The following is a 7648-nucleotide window of genomic DNA, read 5'->3' as shown; positions in this document are numbered from 1 at the left end:
TAGGAGTCCCTATAGAAGGGAAATACGCAATGTCGGGAGCAACAGCCAAACTTATCACCCATCTATTATCAGCAGCCAGAATGACTCTTGCACAAAATTGGAAAAACAAAGAAGGTCCAATTCCAGCATGCTGGAGTGTTAAGATCTGGGGGGTGATGGCTATGGAGAAGATATGCGCCATCAGCGCTGGTAAATACCTAAGATTCCTAACTATATGGAATCCATTTCATGAACATGTACGGGACAGAGAAGCTCATTTCTTTAAACCCTGCCTGCTCTGAAATACACATGTAACATGAACTCCCTCAAAACGAAGATAATGAGACGCTGAGGTTAAGAAGGGGTAGAAAACTTCAAAAGTTTAGAATCTGAAATGTAAAACAACACTTATAGTTGGGGGAAAGGATCCTATAGAGGTTAAGAGGTTAATAAAAAGAAGTGGGTGGGGGGGAGGAGGGAGGGAGTGAACTGAGGGGAGAACTTGAGGTAAAGCGTATCCTAGCGATCTGAAAGACACGAACAGGTGTTAAATGTAGAGCATAAGAGTTTAATGTTGTTAAATGCTATGTTATAATTGCTTATATGCTTTCGAACCAAAAATAAACATGGTTTAAAAAAAAAAAGTCAGCAAAAATGTTGATGAGGACTCCAGAAAGACCATTTATGTACAAACAAAAACATATGGGGGCCAACACACAGCCCTGCCGCACACCACATCCAACAGTGAAGCAGGCCGTGCAGTGACCCCCCCCGGTCCACTGCGCACGCATGCCTCATTGTCCGTGTGTATGTCGACCAACACCCTCAAGATATCCCACGGGCAACCCAGCAACCCGAGAACGGGCCAGAGTTTTACCCTGTCTACCTTGTTAAAGGCCGTGCTCAGGTCCATGAACGGCAAGTACACCGCCTCACCCTTGCAGAAGACCGAATTGGCCACTAGCAGGTACAGGTTTAGACTCTGTTCCATAGTGTCGACTCCTGGCCGGAACCCAAACTGAAAGTCTGATAGAATGGATTGTTCAGTCAGCCAGGTTTCAATTCAGGCTAACAATACTCTTCAAAAAATTTTAAAGGAAGAGTCCAACAGTGAAATTGGTCTATAAACCCCAGGGTCAGCCATATCCCCCTTTTTAAATATGGGGAAAATTATAGCCCTTTTCCATGAACGGGGATAGTTACTGGATTTCATGCAAGCATTCAACACTATCGTTAGAAATGGAGCCCATAAATCCAAGGGGTCCTGAAACATATCTGCAGGAATCATATCCGGGCCTGATGCCCGAATATGAGCTTGTTGACAAATGGCTTTCCTGACTTCCTCAACTTCAAAATTTCGGGATGAAACAGCTATATCTACAGGCCCCTCAGTGGGAGTAACCCCGAAAAGGCTCCCAAAGTGCTTTATCCATGCTCCTTCCTCCACATGGGTCCCACTACCCGCATATGTTCCACATCCAACTAGACCACCCTTCGCAAACTCCCAAAATGCCTTCTAGTCCCTTCTTTTAGCGGCATCCAGAAAGCCTTCCCAGGCCAACCCTTCAATTTCCTTTTTCCTTCGTCTGAGCTCACTCTGATAATGGGCTCTCGCCTGAGTTAATGCTCTTCTACTGGATGCTGGTTCCTTGAGGATCAGTAGTAGCGCTCGCTTTGCTCTTTACAGGCCTCGTCAAAACAGCCATTCTGTGAAGTTCTCCCCTTGGCCTTAATTGCTTTTGTAAATTTGATTGTTAGAGCCCCCTCTAATTCTACAAATCTATCAACAATTACCTTCGCAGGTAGAGTATCCCCATAAGGGGTGCATTCTCCATAATTGATTTGTAGTGCAATTTCTCCTCTATCATGGTCCCCCATTTGATTCTTCTGGTTCCACTGGTCACCCCTTTTATTGGGAAGGGTGCCACATCCCGTGAGTCCCCAACCCCCAACAGACACAAGAGAGACAAGCATATAGGGTGATGATCACTATTCACATTTGGGATCACCTCAAATCTTATAGTACCTTCCCATAGACCAACAGAAATGCAAAGATAATCTATTGTTGAGGAGCCCATATGGTTCTTGAAGGTCACCTTACCCGGAATATCCGGGGCTAAGTGGCCGTTAACCGTGCACAACCCCCATTCCAACAACCACGAGCACATCTGCAATCCCTTTGAGCACACTCTCTCATCTATCATGCAAGGAACCGGGATATTCACAGACATGTCCTCCAGGGGATCTAGAGCATCCTTGGCCACCCCCATCTCCATTTTAATATTAAAATCACCTCCCCAAACTTAGAATTCATTTTTATGCATGCCCGCAGACAGAAGATCCTCCATGAACACCTTACTTTTGTCAATCTGTCCGCCTCCGAAATGTGTGGACTATTGTAAAAATGAAGGATACAGATCGAATCCCCCTTCACTGTAGATCGGGCCACCACCTGCAGGAATTCCATCCCTGTGTCAATCACCCTAATCCCACAGTCTAGGGAGGACTTGATCATGATGCACAAAACCCCATAACATCTACCTCGCAACGACTTCTTAGCTGGATTTCCAAAGGAGACAAACCCATCTAGATGTGGGGTGTCCAACGCCCAGGTTTCCTGTAAAGGTACCACCTCATTCGCTTGGAGTAATTCGACAATGGACCCATTTATCAGCTTTCCCGATGAACCTGCAATGTTCCATGAGAGCAGACAGATCTCAACCCGTTTGTCTGCCAGAGCACCTCCGGTTCGAGTTGGGACATTCTGTTGCTCTACCACATGACTTACCAAGACTTGGGGACCAACTGGTGCAACCGTATGTCAATCCAGGTCCTCACATGAAGTTAGGATCTCAAATTGATTTGCCAGTTCCAAAGCGCTGGGGGGGTCCCTGACCTTGTCAGTGGAGTTCCCTCTCTTAGATGGGATCCTACTCCAACCACCCACTATCTGACAGTCTGGTTCTGGGGGAGCTAAGGGATTTCCTTTTCCCTTGTCCTCCTCCCTAGCCCTGCTCCCATGGGACTGACCACACGTCCCCAGCTCCCCTACCCTCACATAGAAATAGTCCAGGGGAAGAAGCTTACTAAAAAGTGCGCTAAAAAGTGTGCTTCCATTAGGCTTAAGTCTGCGGGTTGGAATTTAAAAGGTAATTGCCAATTGTTGCATCCGAAAAGGTCACTACTGCACAATCGCCTGACAGATTTTTGGCCTGCTACCGACCCAGCCCACTATTCTGGCCATACTAATAATGGCGGGGTCTATCTTGGGCCCCATCAGGTTAGTGTTCAACCAATGCTAAGCCTTATTAATTAGGGAGAGGGTTGATTCATATCTGCCCTTTGGTAGACCGGGCAGACCAGTAATTATCCCCACATATGGAACGCCTCAGGCGGAAGATTTAGGATTGTCAGATCCCCTACCCCTTGTGGAGGTACTGTGGCTTTCAAGGTTTTGTCCATCTCTACGTTGAAATTAGGCCCCCTCCCCACCTTTTAGGCTGTTGGCCCTTCTTTCACATCCACTATAACTGCTACCGGTGTTTGCTGCTGGCCCTGCTTTTCTACCGCCCTATCACAGCTCAGAGGGGGGCCTCCCTTTTTTAGCTCACAGAAGGTACAAGGCATACCTTCACCCACCCCTTCCGACCCTCCTTTGGCCAGATCACATAACTTCAGTGATAAGGCTCTTATGGAGTCATCCATAATGGCTAATGTGTTTAGGACCCCCTCTTTCGGTCCACCAAGGCATTGCAGTATCACCGAAAAGGTTTAAGTTTTTCATCAAGAAGGGCTTCCAACCACTCCTTGTCTCTGTCACATGCTATCGAGGAGTCCAGAGGCAGACTATAAATTTTACTGATCTTATTGCGATTTAATTTTGTTAATGGAGAACACCGAATAAAACTATTAACTTTGCCATGTTCAATTTTTATTGTACCGTTTCCCAGCCTCTGCATGGAACTTTTTCGCAAAAGCTCTTTATAAAAACACCATCAAATCAAATGGAGTAGAAAAGCCTGTCCTATGGAGTCTGTTTCTCCTCTAAAGCATCCCTTTACTTCAGAAATAATTTGGGTCCCTTAAAAAGATGATCCTTAGCTAAATGTTTAATAACCACTTGGAAATAACGCTAATGTTATCCTACCTCATTTCTCTTGCAAGATGCTCCACATGATGATATGATATGGCATTTTAATATCTACTTTACCACAAAGGTTTCTAGTAGGTAAAGCCAACAGCCTTAGCTCACATTAAAGCCAAACAATCACCACGAAGAGCATGCAGTTTATTTGGGGGAGTGAATGTAGAAAAAGCAAAAGGGTCCGTTCTAAAATAACTGGCTGGGATATGTGCCACTGGTGGCCAAAATTGAGGGGGTACAATAAAGTATCACCACTAACAGCACTAAAATACTCATCCCTCGGCTTACACCTAGCAAACTCAAAATTAAACACAACCATACCTATACATCACAAAACACTGCACGCACCTCAATACACAGCAACAACGAAACAAACCACACATAGCCTCGCACAAGAGCACATGACAACTACGACTGAAAAATTCAAACCTACGCTCAGCGAACTGTGTAAACCGAAATGAAGCTGCCAACAGCACATCACAGCTCTTTTGCGCTTTTACCGCTCAGTCCTACTAACTTACCCCCCCCCCCACACACCTTGCCCTCTTACTTTTCGTATCCTCAAGAGCGCCAGGGGACCACTCAGTTTGGTGATAGTGCGTGGTATAAATATCCTTTAACATAAATATCCTCCAACATAACATATATTCCATCGTCTTCAACCCATGTTTCCAGAAGGCCTAACAGAACCTTCCCAAATAAAAATCAACCAGTAGTTTACCAACTCTGAGCTTTACCAGGTTTTTAGGATTTCCAGGCTAAAGGTAACTTTTTAATAACATCCATACTAGCAGGTGACTGCTTCAACTTCTGGTGTATAACATATGAAAATGGTCGAACCAAACTTACCGGAAGATCCCTGTGTCTACTTTAAAAAAAAAAATCACCATCCTCTGGCCCATCATAACCAAGCTCCAGAAGTCCTGCTGATCATTTTCCTCTAGAGCAGTTCTATTCAAACTCTTATGCTGTAGGGCTGTATGACTGGCTATTCGACTAGTAATTTCCCCTCTATTATCGTGTAACAATTATCGTTTTGAGGAATTACACTCCTTGTCAAACAAACTAGAGTGTTCCTTAATCCGGGCCCATAGCAGCAGACACACCCTGATAACACACTCAGGTAAACATATAAATCAAAATTTCAGCAGTAACCGTTTCATAGAATAACAACATTAATAACATACATCCCCTCGCTATAATACAAAGTATATAAGACTATTAGGGATAGCAGCTGATCTTATCTATTATGGGCAGACCTTTTGCCAAGTCTACACTAGCAGCACTTAATTCAACGTCTGGCATTTTATAAAGTTATACCGATGTTTCTGGCAAGAGTCTGAGATTAAGTTAGATCTCTATGCAGGGTTTGATATGGTGGATCACCATATTCTATTAAAATGCATGAGGGTGATCGGAAATGTCTTTGAAAGAGCCATTAGATGGTTTCATTCTTTCTAAGCTAATCGTCAGCAGCAAGTGAGATTGGGAGGTTTTCTCTCAGACCCACTCACGCAGATTAGTGGTGTTTCACAAGGATCCTCCCTATCACCACTGTTTAATGTGTACTTATGCCTGTTAATGGACATTTTACGGAGATATAAGGTCTGCTTTCAGTCATACATGGACGACACACAGATGTTTAAGTTGGGTAAGGTGGAAGAATCATTTCAGTAGGTCCTTGTCTAGACGAAGTTAGCAATTTGATGGCTATAAATTGGCTGCAACTTACCCTAGAAAAACAGAGGTTGCTCGGTTTGATCCGAAGAATTCGCTTAGTGCCGCAAGACAACCACAGACCCTGTGCTTTTTGGGTTCCATAGTGAGTGTTTCCCCTAAAATCAAAAACCTTGGCTGCATTTGGCAGGATAATTTGAACAGTGATGGTGAGATAGGACCAAACGTGCAGTCTGTACATCACTCACTAAGGTTTCCTCATCAAGCTCTTATGTATGTTCCCCATAAGGACCATGCCGGTGTAGTGGGAGATTTGGTAAACTCCAAACAAGACGACATTTTGTCATCTGGTATTCTGCATGGACAATTTCAGTGGCTTCAGAGGGCACAGAACGCTGAAGTTGTCAGACTGGTCTTTAGTGTGAGCAAATCTTCACCCATTTTAGCACTGCAGCGTTTTCTACAATAGCCAAATAATGTGCCCTACCCCACCGACATCTTATATACTTGAATCTACCACGCTTTTACGTCATGAATAACTTCTGCCCCAGAGCACATTTAGATATTACCAGACAACCTTCCCTCTTGCTCTCTACTCTGCGAAAGGTTAAAAGACTTGTACCTACATCCACTAGTTTTATGTTTGTTGCAACATTAATAATGTTCAAGCGCCCGAATTTCTGTTACTCACGGTTCCTTATCAAAAGCGTTACCCACACCATGTAACCCAACTATCAGCTCAAATATTGTACTGTATGTAAGTTAACACGCTACCTGGATGTCTAGTCTCATTCCATGCTTCCTCTTCTTTGTACATATGTCACCCAAGTCCTTTGAAGCAGTCCCCTTGCAAGTTAATGTATTATACCACTCAAATATTAATTTTCCTTCTAAGTATTTTGTGTAGACAAATGTCATGCTCAGCATCTCCTCCTTTAGCATTGCTAACATTACCTTATAAGTGGAGAGCAACATTGTAATATCATTTACTTCGACTGCAAGGCATAATGTGCATGGACTATGCCTGGCATTATTCGTATATATTATTAGGGCAATGGATATTCAGGCAGTAGAATTCTTTTCTACTGTCTGCACAAACTGCATCCTTGTCAAGTTCTTTTGGACACCAACCATAACAAATTACATAGTAACTCGCTGCCAATCCAAAAACGGTTTCACTGAGCACTTGCATAATCCTAAACAATAGTATAGAATTTGGATCATCATTTTCTGAGGTGCAGGTATTCTGATGCAATGATCATCCTTACACAAATGATGAGACGCATGTTCTACTGGCCCTTGAATTACTTCATTAGAGAGGCACATATAGTATTCTATCTGAATTTCCCAACAGCCACATCAGCTATGATGAGCGGGAGGGGACGGGGGTAGGCCGGGCGGGAACCGGGCCGGGTTGGGCCGGCAGCGGAGCGGCCTGCCTCCGTCGCCGTGGGAAACCCTGCCGCCGTGCAGGCTTCCCGGGCTGAGCGCCTGGATGTTTTTTTTTTTTGTTTTCTCTTAAAACCCCTGATGGTCTCGGCCGACTCCCAAGTGGGGCAGCTAGACGGGGCGCCGGGCCGTGTCCCGCCCGCGGCGGCTGGGACGGGCGGCGCTGCCTACCCTCCGGCCTCTCCTGCACCGGCAGGTTCGAGCCGACGTCTGGAACCAAACAAAAAGTTGCCTGTGACTCTTGGCGGTGGATCACTCGGCTCACGCGTCGATGAAGAACGCAGCTGGCTGCGAGAATTAGTGTGAATTGCAGGACACATTGATCATCAACACTTCGAACGCACCTTGCGGCCCCGGGTTCCTCCCGGGGCTACGCCTGTCTGAGGGTCGCTTGAACGT

General features: G+C 45.1%; 1 non-coding gene across 1 annotated transcript; it reads left to right on the top strand.

The window, feature by feature from the left end:
* Positions 1-7485: 7485 nt before the first annotated feature.
* On the top strand, positions 7486-7639 carry LOC138459953 (5.8S ribosomal RNA). The gene has a single exon (XR_011262733.1). It is a non-coding gene; the product is annotated as a 5.8S ribosomal RNA (ribosomal RNA).
* Positions 7640-7648: the final 9 nt, after the last annotated feature.

This window comes from Ambystoma mexicanum, chromosome 4p, assembly GCF_040938575.1.
Source record: "Ambystoma mexicanum isolate Mex_15411 chromosome 4p, UKY_AmexF1_1, whole genome shotgun sequence".
NCBI classification, from domain to species: Eukaryota; Metazoa; Chordata; class Amphibia; order Caudata; family Ambystomatidae; genus Ambystoma; species Ambystoma mexicanum.
This window is presented reverse-complemented; position numbering and strand designations above follow the sequence as displayed.